Source organism: Triticum urartu, chromosome 3A, assembly GCF_056163025.1.
Source record: "Triticum urartu cultivar PI428250 chromosome 3A, HENAU_Tu73, whole genome shotgun sequence".
Taxonomy (NCBI): domain Eukaryota; kingdom Viridiplantae; phylum Streptophyta; class Magnoliopsida; order Poales; family Poaceae; genus Triticum; species Triticum urartu.
The window spans coordinates 305,256,811-305,279,470 of NC_141875.1; positions in this window are offsets into that span (position 1 = coordinate 305,256,811).

Here is a 22,660-nt window from a genome sequence, read left to right on the forward strand (position 1 = left end):
CATCGGGGATGAATTAGGGGTGTGAGAACATGTCCTACTGTTGTGAGCTAAGTGTGTGAACACGATTTGGTAAAGGTATCGGTGAGAGGCCATGTAGGAGTACATGGTGGGTTGTCTCATTGAAGCCGTCCTTAGGAACTGAGTTCTGTGTTTGTGATCCATGAACAGCTACTACCACGCATTGGAATGCTTAAGTGCCCCATTCGACTTATTAATCAACCTGATCTCTGTCCAGGAGTTGCAACTAGTTTCTGGTGTTTGTAGGTTGTGTTAGTAGTCTACCAAGTGGCACCCGGTATAGGTGGGCTTGGGACAGACTAGGCATAGTGGCACGGTGTACAAGTGGCACCCGGATGGTGGGCTTGGGAACCCTGCTCACATCGTTTGGGGCCGTGAGCGACACCCCGGCGGATCTCCTTGCGGATGGAACCAGAATAGGCGATAAACCTGGACTAGAGACTTGTGTGGTTAGTCAGGTCGTGGCCGACTCCCTCGCCACGCTTCCGCTTGAAGGTTGCCGAGATACACGACGTGTACATGGTGGTAAGTGGCGAGAGTGTGTGTGAAGAAGTACACCCCTACAGGGTTATCATTATCTATTCGAATAGCCGGATTCCTCGGATATGGAAACTTGGACCCCTTGCATAGTTCATATACAAGTCAAAGTGGATACTCTAAAATGCGCAAGATAAGCGTGAGTGCTATGGGTGGCGTTCTCTTAGGGAGACGGGAGCGAATCCATAGTGGTGTATTGGTATCGTGAATATGTGGACTCGTGTGCGCCACCTCAAAAGAGTTACTTGCAGTTGTAGTTCAGGATAGCCACCGAGTCAATGCTGGCTTGCTGCAGTTAAAGTCCACCACCCCTTTGTTGATACCGATGCATATGTAGATAGTTCTAATGTAAGTCTTGTTGGGTACATTTGTACTCACGTTTGCTTAATTTATGTTTTGCAGAGAGACATCGCTCTCGCTAGTAGTTCCACGTGGACTTCGACGTTTAGCTTGTTACCTTAGCTACGATCTTGTACCCTTGGGAGGGTCTTGTAGATAGTCATGCTTCTCAGCCTTCTTCATTTGTAGTTGTCTGTTCTCAAACAAGTTAAGCTTCCGCATGTGCTTGATGCTTGTATGCTCTGTATGTTGGGTCATGAGACCCATGTTTGTAATACTTGGCTCCTCGGAGCCTAATGAATAAATACTTGAGTCGTAGAGTTATGTTGTGATGCCATGTTGTATTTACACAAATCGAGCATATTGTGTGTAAGATTGAAATGCTTGGTATGTGTGGGATCCGACAAGCTAGTTGTTCATCCTTGGTAGCCTCTCTTATGGGGAAATGTAGTCTAGTGCATCCACTGAGCCATGGTAGTCTGCTACAGCCCGGTTTACCGGAGTCCTGCTAGCCCAGCACTACTGCTCTAGAACACTTAGACTGGCCGGCATGTGATTCACTTCGTTCCTGTGTCTGTCCCTTCGGGGAAATGTCACGCGGTGACATCCGGAGTCCTGCTAGCCTGCTACAGCCCGGGTTCCTAGAGTCCTGTTAGCCCAATTGCTACAGCCCGGATTCACACGCTGCTGACCGACATCCTTGATGTTGATTCATGTATGCCTGTCCCCGTAAGTTAGCGCCACTTTGGGTTCACGACTAGTCATGTAGGCCCGGGTTCTCTATCATATGGATGCTAGCGACACTATGATATACGTGAGCCAAAAGGCGCAAACGGTCCCGGGCCATGGTAAGGCGACACCCGTGGGGATACCATGCGTGAGGCCGCAAAGTGATATGAGGTGTTACAGGCTAGATCAGTGTGACTTAGAATCGGGGTCCTAACAATACTCTAAAATGCTCAAGACAAGTGTGAGTGTTATGGATGGCCTTCTCATAGGGAGACGGGAATGAATCCATAGTAGTGTATTGATGTGGTGTTTAGTGGCGTGTGCGCTCTCTTACCGCAAACAAGTTACTCATAGTCGTAGAACACGATATCCACTGAGTCAAAGCTGGCTTGCTACAACTAAACCCCACATTACCTTCTTGATACAAATGCATGTATGATAGGATCTGATGTAAGCCTTGCTGAGTACCTTTGTACTCACGTTTCCTTTATTTATGTTTTGCAGGTGAGACATCTGTCTCACTAGTAGTACCGCTTGGACTTCGACGAGTAGCTTGTTACCTCAGCAACGATCTTGTACCCTTGGGAGGGACTTGTAGATAGTCAAGCTTCTCAGCCTTTTCTTTTGTAGTTGTCTGTACTCAGACATGTAATGCTTCCGTTGCTTGTATGCTCTGAATGATGGGTCATGAGACCTCTGTTTGTATTAGTGCTATGTGGCTCTTCTGGGCCTTTATCTATATGAGTTTGAGTTATGTTGTGATGCCAGGATGTACAGCACATACTTGCATGTTATGCATACGTGTGACGTGTATTGCTATGTGTGGGATCCGACAACCTAGTTGTTTATCCTGGGTAGCCTCACTTATGGGGAAATGTAGTCTAGGGCTTCCACTAAGCCATGGTAGTCTGCTACAGCCCGGTTCACCGGAGTCCTGCTAGCCCAGCACTACTGCTCCGGAACACTTAGACTGGCCGGCGTGTGATTCACATCGTTCCTATGTCTGTCCTTTCGGGGAAATTTCACGCGGTGACTTCCAGAGTCCTGCTAGCCTGCTACAGCCCGGATTACCGGAGTCCTGTTAGCCCAGTTGCTACAGCCCGGATTCACACGCTGCTGACCGACATGCTCGATGTTGTTTCATGTATGCCTGTCCCCGTAAGTTAGTGCCACTTTGGATTCACGACTAGTCATGTCGGCCCGAGTTCTCTGTCATATGGATGCTAGCGACACTATCATATACGTGAGCCAAAAGGTGCAAACGGTCCCGGGCCATGGTAAGGCGACACCCGTGGGGATACCGTGCTTGAGGCCTCAAAGTGATATGAGGTGTTACAGGCTAGATCGGGTGACTTAGAATCGGGGTCCTGACAGCTTTGGTATCGGAGCCTGACTGTCTGTAGGATTAACAAGCCAACCTGGTCGAAGTTGAGTCTATAAATTCTTTAGCTATATAGGGGAATTGATTGTGGAAGGGAACGTAAGGCTCTTTTTACTCCTTATACCTCATGCCTTCTGATCTGAGTCATCCTATCTTTCCTACGGAGTTAAGGAACTAGGATTCCTCTTCTGCCTATCAGGATCACGTGTTACCACTCCGTAGTCTCTTAGGATTGGTTGATCAGAGTCATATCCCAGTTCAAGTACTTCCGGTGTAGTCTGTTTAGTACTATCACAAAACCTTGAGTGATGATGTTGAGTATGGTACTACCCCATCGTTTGCAGGATGTCTCATTTTGAGCATTTTACTGTCGTTATGCTGCCGGAATTGTCCTAGGATTTCGAGAGATACTTTTTCCGTGTATGATATTCTACATCCTTATGATGATGTTGAATCCATCCTTGTTTCCTTGGTTGGTTCTTCAGGATGTCGTCAGTTAACCGAAGTTCTGTTGCTCGTAGCCGGAACCATGGAGATGGTAGGGATGAGGATCCTCCCGACCAGCCTTCGTTGGCAGAGTTCATGTTAGTGATGGAGAAGAACAAGCGTGAGTCTAACCGCTTGTTAGCACATATTGAGGAGAACACCGCACCCCAGTGCAAAGAGTCTGCGTCCATTCATGACTTCATTGGCCTGAAACCACTTACCTTCCATCATTCCATTGAACCACTCGATGCAGATGACTGGCTTCATAGTATCACTCGCAAGCTGCATTCTGCGAACGTAGCTGAAAGTGACAAGGTCACCTACGCTGCATATCACCTGGAAGGTCCTGCTAGTCTTTGGTGGCGGAACTATGAGGGTATGCTTCTAGCTGGTCAGATTCCTACCTGGAGAGATTTCACTGAGGCTTTTTGTGAGCATCACATTCCTCAAGCTCTCATTGACCGCAAGAGAGAAGAGTTTTGTAGTTTCACCCAGGGTAAGATGGCTATTGATGCTTACAGTAGAGAGTTTGAGAACCTTGCCCGCTATGCTACAGAAGAAGTGTCCACAGACGCCAAGAAACAGGCTAGGTTCCAGAAGGGTCTCAACCCCAAGTTGCGTCGTGATCTTCACTTGCACCATTGCAATACATTCCAGGATCTTGTGAACAAGGCCATTAATGCAGAGACAGCTCAACTCACTTACGAGGAGTCTCGTAAGCACACCCGTGATTTGGGTTCTTCCTCCGGTTCTAGTTGGCAGAAGCACCGGATTTGGGTTTCGAACTCCACTCTTCCACCCGGTTATACACCGAGGCCTTCTTGTGTGGCCCCGGACCTAGTTCAGTTACATGCTCCACCCAGGCCTATTGGTAGACCGCTTGTGAATTTTGGTCCACATCCTACTTCAGGGACTTGCTTCACATGCGGAGAGCCAGGACACTATGCACGTGACTGCTCTCAAACCAACTATGCTCCACCCCAGCCTAAGAAGTCTGTTGGCCATGGTAAGCCATCATGCAAGATGATTAGTGTCAAGTCAGCTCCCACTGAACGTGGACGTGTGCATCACGTCTCAGCTAAAGACGCTCATGATGATCCGGATGTCGTTCTTGGTACACTCCTTGTCAACTGTCATCCAGCTTCGATTCTATTCGATACCGGAGCATCTCACTCCTTCATCTCTGAAGGCTATGCTCGTTTGCACGACATGTCATTTTGTGATATGCCCACTCCGCTTGAAATCCAAATTCGAGGGTCTAGATGGAAAACGACCAGAATAAGCCATGGTAATGAAATCCCTGTTGACAGACTTGTATTCCTTGCATCACTTGTAGCTCTCAAGTCTTCAGATATTAACATCATCCTGGGTATGGACTGGATGACAGCTCATCATGCCAAGATTGATTGTTTCACCAGGTCTGTTCAGCTTACACACCCATCTGGCAAGATAGTCACTGTCTCCACCAGAGTTGCAAAGAGTCAACTCTATTCTCTTAATGCCAGCCCTCTTCGAGACCTTGAAGATATCCCAGTAATCCGTGACTTTCCGGATGTCTTTCCGGAGGAACTGCCAGGTATTCCACCTGACAGAGATGTAGAGTTTGTCATATATCTTATCCCAGGAACCGCCCCAATTTCTAGGAGACCTTACAAGATGGCACCCTTAGAACTAGCTGAGCTTAAGAAACAACTCGATGAATCCTTGCAAAAGGGTTTCATCCGTCCTAGTTCTTCTCCCTGGGCTTGCCTCGTCCTCTTCGTCAAGAAGAAGGATGGTACGGACCAGATGGTTGTAGATTATCGTCCCGTTAATATAGTCACGATAAAGAACAAGTATCCGCTCCCCAGGATCAACGATCTATATGATCAGCTCGCTGGATCCTCAGTCTTTTCCAAGATGGATTTGAGGTTAGGCTACCACCAAATCAAGATCAGAAATGGGGACATTCCTAAGACGGCTTTTGTCACTCGTTATGGCCAGTACGAGTACACCGTCATGTCCTTTGGTCTAACCAATGCTCCAGCTACTTTCTCCCGCTTGATGAACTCGATCTTCATGGAGTACTTAGATAAGTTCGTCGTGGTTTACCTCGATGATATCCTTATTTACTCGAAGAACGAGGAAGAGCATGTCAGACATCTTAGACTTGTGTTAGGAAAACTCAGAGAGCACCGCCTTTATGCCAAGTTCTCCAAGTGCGATTTTTGGTTGCCGGAAGTGACCTATCTCGGCCACGTAATCTCTTGTAAGGGCATTGCTGTCAATCCCGAGAGAGTTCAGGCCGTTCTTGATTGGACTCCGCCTGAAACAGTTAAGCAAGTTAGGAGTTTTCTTATCCTAGCCAGTTATTGTCGCCGCTTCGTTGAGAACTTCTCCAAAGTGGCCAAACCTCTCACGGAACTTCTCAAGAAAGATAAAAAGTTTGAGTGGTCCCCACAGTGTGAGCACAGTTTTCAGGAACTGAAAAGACGCCTGACTTCCGCTCCCATACTTGTGCCACCGGATTTCACTAAAGACTTTGTTATCTACTGTGACGCCTCACGACAGGGACTAGGTTGCATTCTTATGCAAGATCGCCATGTGAGTGCCTATGCATCTCGACAGTTGCATCCACATGAGGAGAATTATCCTACACATGATCTAGAGCTTGCAGCCATAGTCTATGTACTTAAGACCTGGCGACATTACCTCCTTGGTAAGCGTTGCAAGATTTACACCGATCACCAAAGTCTCAAGTATATCTTCACCCAACGAGATTTGAACCTTAGACAAAGACGTTGGTTGGAGTTGATCTCAGATTACGACTTAGGGATCACTTACACTCCCAGTAAGGCCAATGTCATGGCTGATGTGCTAAGCCGTAAGTCCTATTGCAACAATCTCATGTTGCAGCAAGGCCAACCACTTCTCCATGAGGAATTCTGTAAGCTTAACCTTAACATTGCTCCTCACGGATTCCTTTCTACCTTGGTGGCGAAACCTACCCTTGAGGATCAGATCATTACTGACCAGAAGTTTGATAAGGGTGTTATCCGCATTAAGAGGAACATTAAGAAGGGAGTTGGTGGTAGTTTCTCTATAGATGATCGAGGTGTTGTTTTCTTTGAGTATGGCTTGGTGGTTCCCAAGAATCAACATCTGCGACAACTGATTCTTAAGGAGGCTCATGAATCTCCTCTCACGATAAATCCCGGTAGTACTAAGATGTATCAGGACCTGCGCCAGAGGTTCTGGTGGACTAGGATGAAGAGAGAAATTGCTGAGTTCATTGCTAACTGTGACGTTTGTCATCGCGTTAAGGCAGAGCATCAAAGACCTGCTGGCACCCTTCAGCCTCTAGCTATTCCTGAGTGGAAACGGGATAAAGTTGGTATGGACTTCATCACCGGCTTTCCCAGGACCAAGAAAGGGAATAATGCTATCTTCGTAGTCATTTATCGTCTTTCCAAAGTGGCTCACTTCCTACCTGTTCGAGAGAATATCACCGCTAGTCAGCTCGCTGACTTATATATTTCTCGAATAGTGTCACTTAATGGTGTTCCACTACAGATCAATTCAGACCGTGGTAGTCTTTTCACTTCTCATTTCTGGGAGAGTTTCCAAACTGCCATGGGCACCCATCTTTCCTTCAGTACCGCTTTCCACCATTAATCAAGTGGTCAGGTGGAACGGGTCAACCAAATTCTCGAAGACATGCTTAGAGCTTGTGTTATCTCATTGGGTATGGATTGGGAGAAGTGTCTTCCCTTCGCCGAGTTTGCTTATAACAATAGCTACCAATCCAGCCTCAAGAAAGCTCCTTTTGAGATTCTGTATGGACGAAGATGTCGAACACCTTTGAACTGGTCAGAAACTGGTGAAAGACAATTCTTTGGACCGGATATGATTCAGGAGGCAGAAGAACAAGTTCGCGTCATTCGTGAGAATTTGAAAACAGCCCAATCTCGTCAACAGAGCCGGTATGACCGCCGTCATAAGGAAGTGGCTTATGAAGTTGGCGACAAGGCTTATCTTCGGGTTACTCATTTGAAGGGTACCCATCGTTTAGTTATCAAGGGCAAGTTGGCTCCTTGTTACATTGGTGCTTTTTGCATTCTCGCTAAACGAGGAGAGGTTGCCTACCAGTTGGAACTACCCCCACATCTTTCCCGAGTACATGATGTCTTCCACGTCTCTCAACTTAGGCGTTGCTTCTCGGATCCCATCCGCGTAGTGGACCACAAAACGCTTGATCTCCAAGATAACCTCACATATCGAGAGTACACTGTTTGCATCCTTGATCAAGCAGAGCGTGTCACTCGACGTCATAACATCAAGTTTCTCAAGGTTCAGTGGTCTCATCATTCCGAGAGAGAAGCTACCTGGGAGCGAGAAGATCGTCTTTGACTTGAGTACCCCGCTTTCTTTCCGCCAACTCCTGAATCTCGGGACGAGATTCTTTCGAGTGGGGGCGAGTTGTCACATCCCTAGTTCTGGTATGACCTAGACTAGCTAGTCATGTGTGCATCATGTTTAAATTTCTTTTAAATTTGAAACGGGGATTTGTGAAACCCTCAGAAATCATTTTTGCAAATAACCCAGATGAAAGTTGCTCCAAAAAGGTCCAAGAAAATGTTCATGTTGCTCTCTGAAAATATTGGTCAGAGGTAAAATTCAAACAAATATTTTCAGGAGCTCATAAATATTTATTTTGGCCATTTGGAATTAATGCAATAATTATTTGCATTGGATATATATATGTTATATTTATTTATATATGTCCAATAATTCTGATTTTTATGTGAGGGGCTCTGAAATATTTCAACTAGCTCCTACAATAAATTTCAAAAGAAAATAATATGATTTAGTGTTTTACTAAATCAGAAAACAAATTACAGAAATAGAAAAGAAAACAAAAAAAGGGGAAAACCTTACCTGGCCTTACCTGGGCCACTTGCTGTCCTGGCTCTGTGCCGGCCCCTGCCAGTCGTCCCTCTCCTCTCGCCAGGAGGACAGGGGCGTGTGCCCGCGGCGCGCACGCACGTGTCCGGCCACCTCCTGTCTGTCTGCCTCACTCCCCCGTCGCCCTGGACGCCCTGGACGATGCCACGCGCCGCCCCGCACCTCTCTCTCTCTCTCTCTCTCTCTCTCTCTCTCTCTCTCTCTTTCTCAGGGCCTCCCCTCCTCGCCCTCGCTCTCTCGCGCGAATGACCGAGCGCTGCCGTCGCCGCCATTTACCGTAGCTGCAGCCACCGCCTCCCCCTCGCCCTCTCTCCATGTCTGCAAGTTCTTCCGCGACATCCTCTATGTCCTCGACGAGCCAAGAAACCGGGGACGCCCCGCGGAGCCGTCACCGCCGTCTTCTTCACCTCCGTCCTCCCGAGATTGCCGGTGCCGCTCCGTCGACTTCAGAGCCTCCCCCGAGCCGCTGGGCACGCCTTCTGAACCAACATGAGTTCCTGCACGTCCTGCCCCTAACCCCGTGGCTTGCCGCTCGCCGTAGTTTCGTTCCCCGTCTGTGTCACCGCTGTCGCGCTAGCCGCTGCAGCTCGCAACCACGCGCGTCACCGTGCTCCTGGTGACGCCAGGAGGCTGACGAGGCACTCCGCAGCCCCTGTCGTGCCTCGTAGTTCGATCCCGCCTGAACCCCTGCGCCGGCCGCCGCCTTGAGCTTCACTCCGGCCACCCCAGCTCCTACCTGCTCCGCTCGTTGCTCGAGAGCCCGGGCTACGCCCGGGTGCCCTTAGTCGCCGCCCCCATGGCCTGTAATGCGGACGCCGCCGCGTCCAGAGGTCACCAGCGTTAACCTCGCCGGCCCGACACGCGGGGCTGACCTGCCAGGTGATTAGCTTAAGCTAATCACCACTTAGTTAACCTTGAGACACTGGCAGTGGGCCCCAACGCCACTAATTGTAGTTAGATTAGTAAGAAAACCCTGTTAACTAACTAAGTCACTAACGTGTGGACCCCACATGTCAGGTTTGACCTGGTCAGCCGCGGTTGACTTGCTGACGTCATGCCACTGTCATGCTGACGCAGTTATTCATTTTCTGGTATTAAATTAAATCAGGAAAATCCAGAAAATTAGCTAAACTTCAAAAATTCATAGAAATTCAACCGTAGCTCAGATTGAAATAAGTTATATATGAAAACTTATTAGAAAAAATGAATCTATCCATCTGTACCATTTTCATGCATGAAAAACCAACCTATACATGTTGTATATATGAAAACACACTTATGGCATTTAAAGGGACTTAAATTAGAGGTGCATTTGAACCTTTGGTTCAAATGGACCTCTTCCAAGTTGAATGCTAAATGCATTAGCTCAAAGCACATCACATATTCATGCCATGTTCATGCATCATATTGTTGCATATGATTGTGTATTGATTGACGACACCGTTCCTTCTCGATAGGTCCTACTTCGGAGACCGATCCAGAGTACCTGTCTATGGAGCAGTGCCCCCCTGTTGATCTACCAGGCAAGCAAACCCCCTTGTTCATTCCGATACAATCCTACCCTCTCGCTCCTGCTCTTATTTATTGCATTAGGACAACAACGATTCAACTGCTACTTTATGCTGCGGTAGTTGAACCCATTCCTCTGCATGACCTGTCATTGCCACTGTAAATAGTTAAAACCCACTACCATGTGTAGGACTTGATTGAGCCATGTTGTGTTCCTACCGTGCCATGCCTGCTATTGCTTAGAGTTGTGTCAGGTCTGATTCATCGGGAATGAATTGGAGTGTTAAGATATGTTCTGGTGCTGAGAGTTAAGCGTGTGAACATGATTTGGTAAAGGTAGAGGTGAGAGGCCATGTAGGAGTACATGGTGGGTTGTCTCACTAGAACCGTCCTTAAGCACTGAGTTCCGTGTATGTCATCCAATGAATAGCTACTACCACACATTGGAATGCTTAAGTGCCCCTCTCGACTTATTAATCAACTTGATCTCTGTCCAGGAGTTGCAACTAGTTTCTGGTGTTTGTAGGTAGTGCTATTTTTCTACCGAGTGGCACCCGGCAGGGTGGACTTGGGAAAGACTAGGCACCGTGGCCCGGTGTACCGAGTGGCACCCGGATGGTGGGCTGGAGAACCCTGTACACATCGTTTGGGGCCGTGAGCGAAACCCCGGCCGGATCTCCTTGCGGATGGAACCCGAATAGGCGATAAACCTAGACTAGAGTCTTGTGTGGTTAGTCAGGTCGTGGCCGACACCCTCGCCAGGCTTCCGCTTGAAGGTTGCCGAGATACATGACGTGTACATGGTGATAAGTGGTGAGAGCGTGTGTGGAGAAGTACACCCCTGCAGGGTTATCATGATCGCTTCGAATAGCCGTGTCCTCGGTTATGGACTTCTTGGATGCTTACGTGGTACATAGACAACTTAAAGTGGGTACTCTAAAATGCTCAAGACAAGTGTGAGTGTTATGGATGGCCTTCTCGTAGGGAGACGGGAATGAATCCATAGTAGTGTATTGATGTGGTGTTTAGTGGACTCGTGTGCGCTCTCTTACCTCAAAGAAGTTACTCGTAGTCGTAGAACAAGATAGCCACTGAGTCAAAGCTGGCTTGCTGCAACTAAACCCCACACTACCTTCTTGATACAAATGCATGTATGATAGGATCTGATGTAAGCCTTGCTGAGTACCTTTGTACTCACGTTTGCTTTATTTATGTTTTGTAGGTGAGACAACTGTCTCACTAGTAGTACCGCTTGGACTTCGACGAGTAGCTTCTTACCTCAGCTATGATCTTGTACCCTTGGGAGGGACTTGTAGATAGTCAGGCTTCTCAGCCTTTTCTTTTGTAGTTGTCTATACTCAGACATGTAATGATTCCGTTGCTTGTATGCTCTGAATGATGGGTCATGAGACCTCTGTTTGTATTAGTGATATGTGGCTCTTCTGGGTCTTTATCTATATGAGTTTGAGTTATGTTGTGATGCCATGTTGTACAACACATACTTTCATGTTATGCGTACATGTGACGTGTATTGCTATGTGTGGGATCCGACAACCTAGTTGTTTATCCTGGGTAGCCTCTCTTATGGGGAAATGTAGTCTAGTGCTTCCACTGAGCCATGGTAGTCTGCTACAGCCCGGTTCACCGGAGTCCTGCTAGCCCAGCACTACTACTCCGGAACACTTAGACTGGCCGGCGTGTGATTCACATAGTTCCTGTGTCGGTCCTTTCGGGGAAATATCATGCGGTGACTTCCGGAGTCCTGCTAGCCTGCTACAGCCCGGATTCCCGGAGTCCTGTTAGCCCACTTGCTACATCCCGGATTCACACGCTGCTGACCGACATGCTTGATGTTGTTTCATGTATGCCTGTCCCCGTAAGTTAGTGCCACTTTGGGTTCACGACTAGTCATGTCGGCCCGGGTTCTCTGTCATATGGATGCTAGCGACACTATCATATACCTGAGCCAAAAGGCGCAAACGGTCCCGGGCCATGGTAAGGCGACACCCGTGGGGATACCGTGCGTGAGGCCGCAAAGTGATATGAGGTGTTACAGGCTAGATCGGTGTGACTTAGAATCGGGATCCTGACACTACGAGATGTACAAGAAGATCGTTGACATTAGGAAGTGTCTAGATGAGGGATCGAGTCACAGAGCAGTGGCGGGAGCATCACAATAAGTAGATGACTAGACGATCGTTTCTCCTACTTTAGAATGCATGCAATTATTTATTGAGGTGTGTGCGAATGATCCGCATAGTCACTTATGTAATTGGATGTTTATTTCAGTTATATATATACATGTTATTCTTCTATAGACAGAGCAAATCACACGGCTTATTAGCAGCAATCGTCTGTGTTATTATTGGTCTTCACACACATTTCTGATTACGGACCTGTTTGCCGCGTATCACACACATCTTGTTCAGTTGAACCGTTTCCATTGTGTTGCCTAATCACACACCGTTTATCCTAGTGAACCGTATGTTGTATATCGCACACACCTTCATCTGGTTGCCGTTTCTTTTGTTCCTCCTCATCCCAAACAGTTAATTGAACTAAACTGTATGTCCTCCATCGCACACGTAACTAAAATCTGAACTTTTTTTTATGCATCCGTCATCACAAATGTTTTGCACCTTTTTCGACAGTTTTTTACACCACTATTTGCGATTATGGCATCACACACAGTTTCGTCGAAGGGTCTCTGATCGTAGTGTCGCATTTGGACCATCCTGCAGTAGTATGTTTAGGGATATTTTGAAGAATAACAAGAAAATGTGGGAAAATGCTTGCCCTATATTGAATTTTCTTATAACCATTCACTTCATTCTACTACTGATGTGACCTTTTGAAATTGTGTATGGTCTCCTACCTCGTGCACCTATTGATTTGTTGCCTCTGCCACCTTTGGAGAAGATTAATTTTGATGCTAAACAACGTGTTGAATTAATCTTTAAAATGCATGAGTTAACTAAGGAAAACATTGAGCGTATGAATGCTAAATATAAACTTGCTGGAGATAAAGGTAGAAAACATGTTGTGTTTGCACCTAGCGATCTTGTTTGGTTACATTTGCGTAAGGATATATTTCCTAATTTGCGCAAATCAAAGCTAATGCCATGTCTTGATGGTCCTTTTAAGGTGTTAGAGAAAATAAATGATAATTCATATAAACTTGAGCCACGTGTAGATTTTGGGGTTTGTCCCACTTTTAACATTGCAGGTTTGAAGCCTTATTTGGGTGAGGAAGATGAGCTTCCGTCGAGGACGACTTCATTTTAAGAAGGGGAGGCTGATGAGGACACCAATAACATTGTTACACCCACAGTCCCTATTGCTATACATATTGGACCAAATACTAGAGCTCACGCACGCTAATTGAATTACCAGTTCCTTTCAATTCTTGGTAACGATTTTAAAGTTCATGAGAATATGATGCTGCCTAAATGGGATACATTTGTTTTGCTTGCAAATGAAGGGCCTAGCTTGGACAAGAAAGATGAACCTTGGAGCAAGTTCAAGCATGGAGATGATGGCATGCGCATGGGGAACAACAACGGAGTTACAAGTGATGATTTCGGGACTTTGAAGCCACCATAATGGGTGCATGAAGCCTTGGATGAAATACCACGTCATTAATTTCGTCCAGAGGCTATTCTAGGTGCTGCATCACCTTATTATTGGGCCAAGCCCGTGTAATTTCAAAATACTTGATTATGTGCTATTTTTAGAGTCCGTATGTGTGGGGAAACAAGAGATAGATTTGGTTTCGGATCCTTCTCCAAGGGCCACGAAATTCCCCACCTGCCACTTCCTCCATATATACAGCCCTTATGGATTCGTTTAGACTTTGGGTTTTGTTTGGATTAAAAGTTTTCCATAGATGCAACTTCGTGTACTTCGTTTGTGTTCAATGACCAGACCAAGGTGTCACAGAACCCCACCTTGATCAATAAAGTATTCATCTCATATTCACAATATCCAGATTGCAATCTCATTTTCTTGCTTGTTCTTCGTTTCCTAGCATGATGCGGAGCATCCCATGATCATCCCCATGGACGCACCTATACCTCCAACAACACCACTTGGACCAATGACAAGACCCCGAGCCAAGGCTATCGAAGATAAGATGAACTCACTCCTCTTCGAACTTCCACTTTCTATGCATGAGACATGGCTACTACCTAAGTCCGAGATGTTGTGCGTGATTAGGTACCAAGAGGACCCTCCCGACGATGCACGTGAAGACAGACAAGTCCCCGAGTCCATGGCTGAAGAGAACCAACGGAAGGAGCCAAGAACATCTCCCAGGCCCCGGACATCCGGCCGTGACCCCGGACTTCCGGCCCCTGGAGTGTCATCCACTACAGCTCCTCAATCACCAAGTGCCTATAGGCCCCGAACGTCCGGCCCCGCAAGCCCGGACATCCGGCCCTTCCCGAGGTCCCGGATATCCGGCCTCCTGCCCGAAAATCCGGACAGCCCCGAACCCGAGAGCAACACGGCCAGCTTCCACAGCCCGGACATCCGGCCCTCCGCGAACGCCCGGACATCCCGTCCGACGCCCGGACATCCGGCCTCCCTATCTGTGCACAGTAAAGGGCCGAGGCCCGTGTACCCCTTCTACCCCCTGGACTATATATACTCCACCTTGTCCAACTTTCTAGGGTCAGCAAAGGATTAGCTCATATTTTGTATGAGAGCTTTGGTCATCCACTTGGTTACCTTCTCCTCGGAGATTCGAGCCTACACCGGAGAAGATCCCCCAAGAGGATTCAAGACCCCTCTTTAGGGAAGAACTCAAGACCTCCTCACGGAGAAGACCGGTTATCATGTATTGTCCGTTGTTGACTTTGGATCGTGTATCTTCCCCTTTGTACTCGAGGATCTAGCACATGTGTAACTTGTTCTTGTTAGTTTGAGTGTTCCTCTTATGTTCCCCTTGTGTTTTCCATCGATTCCCTCCACGTGTTCGTCGCGGGATCTGCTCCTATCATGAAAGATCGGCCGATTAGGGTTCTACCCTACATCATCTTGGTATCAAGAGCCTCGTTGATCACGATTTCGAAGCCTCCCCGTTGTGTTGCTAGCCATGTTTTTGTTGATTTTGTCCCTCATTCGAAAATTCCCCACAAAAATAGCCCCCAATTTTTATTGTGATTTGTTGGTTTGACGAAGTTTTTTTGGATTTGATCTGTGGGTTTCATGTGTTGCAAGTAGATCTAGCTTTCCACCCACTTTTCCCCAATTCCCATCCACAAATTTCTCCGAATTTTGCCCGGATTTGACCTCTCCGCGCGATGATCTTCGAATCCATCCATGGATCCAGAGCCTAGACATCCGGCCCGATAGCCCGGACATACAGCGCCCCGGACATCCAGCCATGACCCCGGACGTCCGGCCCCTGGCAGCACCACTTCCTGTCCACCGCCCGTTTTCCGCCCATTTTTCGCCAAATTTTGTTTTGGTGCCCACATATACTTCCGCATACCCCCCACCATTTCCGCATACGACAACCATCGCTTACCAACCCCAACTCCGACAATTTTGGTCCAATTTTGTTTTGAGAAGTTGAGGTGTGGTACCGTGTCCTTCTTGTGTTTCGTCTATTTAGGTACGGGTCGACATCAACATCACCGCCGGTCATCTGTGCCATGGACGCATCATCAACAACGACCACCTCGACCTCATCTTGGTATTCGATCCACCATTTTGACACCATACCGTCCGCAAGAAACGGTAACCTCATCTCAGTATCGTGATACATCATTCTTGACCATTACATTGATAGCCCTCATAGCCTTACTCCTTTGCGTTGCTTACCCATCGAGACTAGCCATTGAGTATTGCCGACAATGAGACTTGTGCACTTTAGTGATCATACTTCCCATAGCATACATACATCATTGTTGCATATATTGGTATCATCTCTTCTGTCACAAAGTTGTCATCGCATACGCAATTGCTATCTTGGTTCGTGAAGCATTGCATGAGAAAGGAGCTCAAACATCAAAGAGCCAAACAAGCTTTTCGGCAAAGAGGAAAGATAAGCAAAGAGCTTTTAAGCAAGAACTATATCATCATACAACACTAGGATTGTCATACTAGATCATCTTGGATCATATCATACAAACACTTGGCATAGAAAATATTTGGGATAGAAGTGGTTGCATTTTTGCTAAGTAGGTTGTGCACAAGTTCTTTGTATCCGCCTATTGTGCAATCGTGCTAGCGTCTCTCTAGTGTTGTGCAACAATAGCATTTTTGTGGATTCCACATTTTGGCTCACCCTTGGTTGCATGACCCCACTTATCTTTTTGCGTGTGTGTTTCCGTGTACCTTATATGCTGGGTCTACTTGTTACATTGCATCTTGCGAATGTTTTCCAACATTATTGAAGATCACTTACAATTGCATCAAATTTTGTGCCACCATCCTAACGAAGCTCCACCAAAAGATTTTACTTGTGTAGGTGTGAGAAACCGACAAGAGCTAGTACCAATTGTGCTATTTCCTTGTCCTACATTGGAGTGATCCTCGATCCACTTTCAACTTTGGTCAAGGTACATTTGGTATTCGTTCTTCTCTTTCTACCACTCAAATTTTTGTTGGAATGATGGATAGGCCACTCTTCATTGAGCACAACGACGACATGAACTCATATGTCACCAAGAGTCACCTCTTTGGTGCACAATGTGATTTGCATCAAGAGCAACAAGCTATGAGTGAATGCATCGACAACCTCGCCGCCGACTTGCGACTTTCCGAGCAACGTACAAGGGACTACTTCGACCACAAGCTCGACGATCACAAGCAACAGAATGACGCAAGGATGGAAGAAATTCGCGCTTTGTTGCTCAACCGCTCTTCTTCCAATTCATCTTCATCAAGGACTCGCTCAAGTCGACACTCCGACTTCACCCTCTCCGGCTCAAGTACACCGACATCGAACACTCTACACCGTGCCGCGTGCAACGATCATCAAGAAAGCCTCAATCCTCTACGCGACATCGACTCTCAAGAGCACCGATGACATCAAACCTAAGAGGCTTTTGCGCTAGCACGAGAACGGAAACATCAACGCCAACATGAAGAGGAAGAGCGCGCGCGTCTACACCAAGTTGCACAAGATGCCGAGGCACAACACCAAGAACAACAACTCCGTGAAGCTCAAGCACTTTGTAACACCCTCGATGCGACTATATCTCCCACGTGTCGAGGCACGACTTAGAGGCATAATCGCATTGAAGGCATATGTCGCAAGTCAGGTAATCATCACAAACATCCCATGTAATATAGATAATAAAAGGGATCACACAGTTGGCTTACACTCGCCACGTCAATCAAGTACATAAATAACATACATCATCCAAACACTCATGGCCCGACTACGGCGCCAAAATGAAAGATAACCCAACAAGCGACATGGTCCCGATCACCCCCAACAGGGCACCACTACTGATCATCAGGAAAGGAAACATAGTAACGTTGAGAGTCCTCGTCGAACTCCCACTTGAGCTCGAGCGCGTCACCTAGAGCGGAATCATCTGGACATGCATCTGGTGTAATAGTAATCTGTGAGCCACAGGGACTCAGCAATCTCGCACCCTCGCGATCAAGACTATTTAAGCTTAATAGGAATGGCAAGGTAATATATATGTGGAGCTGCAGCAAGCGACTAGCATATATGGTGGCTAACTTATTCGCAAAAGAGAGCGAGAAGAGGAGGCAAAGCGCGAGCGAGAAACTAGAGGACAACCTGCGCAAGCATTACTCCAACACCGTGTCCACTTCCCGGACTCCGCCGAGAAGAGGCCATCACGGTAACACACGCGGTTGATGCATTTTAATGAAGGTCAACTTCAGGTTTTCTACAACTGGACATTAAAAAATTCCCATCTGCCCATAACCGCGGGCACAACTTTCGAAAGTTCAAATCCCTGCAGGGGAGTCCCAACTTAGCCCATGACAAGCTCTCACGGTCAACGAAGGAATTGACCTCCTCCCAAGACGTTCCAATCAGACTCGGTATCTCGGTTCTTCAAGACACTTCGACATGTTAAAACAAGACTAGCAACACCGCCCGAATGTGCCGACAAATCCCGATAGGAGCTGCACATATCTCGTTCTCAGGGCACACTCAGATGAGACTAGCTACGAGTAAAACCAACCCTCAAGTTTCCCCGAGGTGGCCCCGCAGGCAGCTCAGTTCGGACCAACACTCAGAGGAGCACTGGCCCGGGGGGGTTAAAATAAGATGACCCTTGAGTCCGCGAAACCCAAGGGAAAAGGCTAGGTGGCAAATGGTAAAACCAAGGTTGGGCATTGCTGGAAAAGCTTTAATCAAGGTGAACTATCAAGGGGTTCCCATTATAACTCAACCGCGTAAGGAACGCAAAATCCGGGAACATAACACCGATATGACGGAAACTAGGGCGGCAAGAGTGGAACAAAACACTAGGCGAGATGCCGAGCCTTCCACCCTTTACCAAGTATATAGATGCATTAAGAAAACATGGCAATATAATGATATCCCAACAAGTAAATAAATGTTCCAACAAGGAACGACCTTTAATCTTCACCTGCAACTAGCAACGCTATAAGAGGGGCTGAGCAAAGTGGTAACATAGCCAATCAACGGTTTTCTAGGACATGGTGGGTTAGAGGTTTGACATGGCAATTTGGGAGGCTGGCAAGCAAATGGTAGGCATCGTAGCATTGGCATAGCAAAAGAGCGAGCAAACTAGCATAGCAAAGATAGTGGTGATTTCGAGGGTATGATCATCTTGCCTACAAAGCTGTCAGAGTTGACTGGATCCTCAAAGCAAACTCAACGGGCTCCTCGTTAGCGAACTCGTCTCCCGGCTCTACCCAAACAAGACAAACAAGCAACAAGGACACAATCAACCACATGCAAGGATCAAACAATATGATGCAATGATGGTATGCTATGTGGGATGCGATGCGGGATGCATATGCAAGATTTGACAGGAAATGCATGAACCTGACCTCAACTTAGAAAACCAAGTGTGCCACTGGAAAGATGAGATGAAATCTCTTGAAAACGATATAAAGAACGCTGGAATCGGAGTTACGGTTTGGAAATGGCAAGCGATTCATATATGACACCGGTCTGCGATTTACAGCAAGTAGCCATCTAAATGCAATGAGATGAACATGCTACAGCACTCAAACATGGCATCAAAATACATGGCAAGGATGCATTCATGAAGCTTAACAAAAGTCTAGCACTGAGCTACGTCCAATTCATCCATTAACAGGTTCAAACAAGCATGGCAAAAATGCATATGGTAAACAGATCTCAGACTTAGTGAAATTAACACTTGTCTGGAATTTCAGACCAAGTAGCTCTCTTCGGAGCAACAAAACAACATGCTACAGGACCTGAACATGACAAAGTAAAACATGGCATGGAGCTTCTCAAATATCTTAACAAAAGTCCCTTAGTGACCTTGAGCCAAAAGGGATCAGAAAATATACTAACAAGCATGTGAACATAGCAAACACATAGTCAGTTCTCAGACTTAGTGAAAACTGGCACATGCTGAAACATAACTCAAGTAGGCATGTTTACGAGCTCGATGCACTCACTACGGTGCAAGTCATGACAATCTAAGAATACACCCATCAGGAATACACAAAATACAAGCTAGACATGGCAAGAACAATAGCATAGCACGCACGGATCAACTACAACATCATCGGCAAAATTGCAAACAAGTTGACAATCTGCCCAGATTCACAAAGTAGCGAAAGTAGAGATCGATTGCCTCAAGATAGGGTGCTCCATAATTGCAAACAAAGACATGGATGGATAGAGCACTACAAGATTAATAAAACATCCTTACTGATCATCCTCAAAAGAGGCACGGATCACTAGGAGACAACATGAACATATGGCATCATGAGATAAAACAGCTCAAGGACTTAGTGGAAATGCTAAGTCCCTGAAATCAGAATTACCAAGTGCCTCACTTGGCAAGCTTGTGCTAGTCACCACACACATCACAAAAATACATGGGTTGCACCTCTGTAAAGATGACAAAACCCTTAACAAAACATATGTAGAGCATCAGGGCATATCATGCACACAATAATCATGGCAAAAATGACAAATGTCTAAATGGAGCAGCAGATCTGACAATTATCTCAAGTAGCCTCCTTCTAACAGCATTTCGGGCATCAAGGTGAACTCAAATGAAAATGATGCAATGAGATGAAATGATGTACTCTCTGAGATGAAGATTTTGATACGCGATATGCATGAATCGGAGCTACGGATGCAAAGTTACAATGCGAAGAAGATGGGCACATGGATCTGGGAATCCGGGGACTTGGTAGAAATTTTACCCCGCGGGAACCGGGACGAGGAGATCCGAGACGCGGGGCTGTTTGGTTGGCGGGCAGGGTGGATCTGATCCCACCTGGCCAGATCTGAGACAGGGCGGCGGCCGGGTCCGGCGAGGTCGCCGGAGGCGCACGGGAGCCGAGGCGGCGTCGAGGTGGCGGTGGCGCTCGGCCAGGGCGGCGGGGATCGCCGGAGTCCGGTGAGGCGCGGTCGGAGGAGGCGGCGACCGGCTTGGGCGGCGCGGCGACGTTCCATGGCAGCGGCGGAGCACGCGTCCCGCGGGGCGCCGGCGAGGAGAACACGCGGCGGGGCGGCGCGCTGCAGGTGGCGGCGCTGGCGATCCGGCCGGCGACCGGAGGCGGAGAAGACAACGGGCGCGAGGCGCGGGACGACTTGGCGGCGGCGGGCAGATCCGGGCCCGGGCGGGCCTGCCTCGGGTGCGGGGGGCCGCGGGAGGAGGCGCGGTGAGGTGGGGCGCGACGCGGGCGACGTGGCACCGCGGGATTGGAGGAGGGAGTCGGCGGCGCTGATGTGTCGCCCCGGGATTGGTCCGGGCGACGTGGCTGAGGCGGCGGACATGTCCGGCGCAGACGAATTTGTCCGGCGGCACGAGGTGGACGAAGGTTAGGGTTTATCTGCGCGAGAATTTCGGAGGGAGACTCATATATATAGGTAGAGGGAGCTAGGAGAGTCCAAATGAGGTGCGGTTTTCGGCCATGCGATCGTGATCGAACGCTCTAGATGATGGAGAAGGTTTAGGTTGGTTTTGGGCCAAATTGGAGGGGTGTTGGGCTGCAACACACACGAGGCCTTTTCGGTCCCTCGCTTAACCGTTGGAGTATCAAACGAAGTCCAAATGGTACGAAACTTGACAGGCGGTCTACGGGTAGTAAACCAAGGCCGCTTGGCAAGTCTCGGTCCAATCCGGAAATGTTTAATACCCGCACACGAAAGAAAGCTAGAAATGACCACCGGAGGAGAACGAAGCGCCAGAATGCAAAACGGACAACGGGGAAAATGCTCGGATGCATGAGACGAACATGTATGCAAATGAAATGCACATGGTGACATGATATGCAATGCATGACACGCAAGCAATGACATGGCAACAACAGCGAATAACTGCATGACACCTGGCACATCGGTCTCGGGGCGTTACACACTTGCGGCGCAACAAGCCCTCCAAGATTCAAGTCGATCCGTAGCCAACCGAGGCCGACAAACTCGAGAACAAGAAGAAGCACTTCACAAAGAAATTCAAGAACGAAGATTTCAAGCTCGCGTGCATTGTCAAGTTCCTCCTCGAGCTCGGCAAGCTCCTACACAAGCTCGCCAAGAACATCAAGTTCATCAAGAGCATAACGACAATGGAAATCCTCCTCACCAAGAGCGACACAGGTTTGACAACCATCAACAACATGGGCATCATCATCATCTCCGACCCCAACACAATGAAGAGCAACACTACGGAAAGCTCAAGTTCACCATGCCCAAGTTCAATAGAAGCAACGATCCCGAAGAGTACCTTTAATGGGCATTGAAGGTCGACAAAATCTTCCATTTGCACAACTATGAAGAAGAGAAGAAGATCGCAATGGCATCCCTTGAGTTCCAAGACTATGTCCTCAGTTGGTGAGAACAAGTTATCGAGCGCCGAGAGGCAAGAGGTGAACCACCCATCACTACTTGGGCGCAAATGAAGGATGTCATGAGAGCACGGTTTGTGCCTACCTACTACAACCAAGACCACTTCAAGAAACTCCAGCTACTCAAGCAAGGAACCAAGAGTGTTGAAGAGTACTACAAGGAGATGGAGATTGCCATGATACGAGCCAATGTCATGGAAGACGATAAGCAAACTATGGCATGTTTCTTGAATGGACTCAACCATCCTATCAAGAAGATCGCCGATTTCCAACCATACTCGAACCTAATCGAGCTAGTGCATCAAGCTACAAAGGCGGAACGTCAAGTGCAAGACGATTTCAAGTATGCCAAGTTCTCATCCAAGTCCTACGGCTTCTCCAACAGCCAAGCTTCAACGATTCCAACACCGTCTACCAAGCCTTCTAGAAGCAACGTCGACAAGTCGAGTTCCAAGAAAGCTTTGTCTAATCCAGGTCATCCTCCTACTACGAGCAACTTCAAGCCGAGAGCTTCATCATCATCCACTCCAACCGATGAGACAGTCAAGATGAGTTCCTTCAAATGTTTCACATGAGGAGGCCGAGGACACATGTCCTACGAGTGCACCAACAAGCGGACCATGATCCTCAACGACGACAGCACCTATGACTCGATGAGTGAAGGAGAAATGGACGCTCTTGAGCAAGTCGCCATGAACC